Source organism: Canis lupus, chromosome 33, assembly GCF_003254725.2.
Source record: "Canis lupus dingo isolate Sandy chromosome 33, ASM325472v2, whole genome shotgun sequence".
NCBI classification, from domain to species: domain Eukaryota; kingdom Metazoa; phylum Chordata; class Mammalia; order Carnivora; family Canidae; genus Canis; species Canis lupus.
In genome coordinates, this window is record NC_064275.1 from 7,216,521 (window position 1) to 7,217,706 (window position 1,186).

A 1,186-nucleotide genomic window follows, 5' to 3' on the forward strand; every position below is an offset into this window, starting at 1 on the left:
GTTTACTTCTTTATCAGATGTAATTATGTAAGTATGTCTAACGCCATCATTTAATGAGACCTGATAATTAGCATGCCAAGCACTATGCTGAGTTCTTTAATGCCTTACCTAAAAGAATCCTCCCTACTCTGAAGTGGGACCTATTCCTCCCCCTTGCTAGTTGAGGAAATGGGAATTTAGACACGTCCCGGAGCCCATCAGTGAGGTGTCAAGAGTTAGGGCCGGAGCCCAGTTCATTCTGGCTCATGTTCCTAACCTGAGGCAGGATCTTCATTTCCTTTTAGCACTGGCTCCTGACTTGGTGCGTGTGTGTGATGTGCATGGAATGAGTGGATGTGAGTGAGAAAATCAGGAGCTGGGAGCAGCTTATGATTTTGATTACACGGGTGGAGACTGATTTTCTGAGGTCAGCTTTATGCTCTGGGCTTTAACTTTATGAGACCATATTCTTATTTATTTATTTTGTTTTATATTGAGACATAACTGACATAGAGCATTATATTAGCTTCAGGTGTACAGCATAATAATTTGATATTTTTAATATGTGGTGAAATTATCACCACAATACGTCTGGTTAACATCCACGAATGTGCATAGTTACACGATTTTTTTCTCGTAATACGAACATTTAAGATTTACTATCTTAGCAACCTGCAAACATACAATAGATTGTTACTAATTATAGTCACCATGTTTACCTTATATCCCACGACTTATTTAAAATATAGAGAATGCTTCATGAATTTGTGTGTCATCCTTGCACAGGGGCCATGCTCATCTCTGTATCATTCCAATTTTAGTATATGCGTTGCTAAAGTGAATGTTTCCTTTTTCCCCCTTAATTTTCAGCTTTATTGAGGTATAATTGACAAATAAACTGATATATTTTAAGTTGTACAAACATGATGATTTGACATATGTATGCTTTGTGAAATGGTTACTGTAATTGGGTTAAATAACACATTGAGGCCATGTGCTATCACTATTTTTCTTCTCTAGAAGAAAAGATACTATAACTTTCCCTATTTATCCTATTTTTATACTGAAGTATAACTGACATTTAACATTATATTAGTTTCAGGTGTACAACATAATGATTTTGTTTTTGTATACTTTGTGAAATGATCACCAAAGTCTCATTAACATCCATCACGACACATAGTCATAAAATCTTCTTTTTCTTATG

General features: G+C 35.5%; 1 non-coding gene across 1 annotated transcript; it reads right to left on the bottom strand.

Moving 5' to 3' along the window:
• Nucleotides 1–720: 720 nt before the first annotated feature.
• On the bottom strand, nucleotides 721–824 carry LOC112641711 (U6 spliceosomal RNA). Its single transcript, XR_003124786.1, has one exon. It is a non-coding gene; the product is annotated as a U6 spliceosomal RNA (small nuclear RNA).
• Nucleotides 825–1,186: the final 362 nt, after the last annotated feature.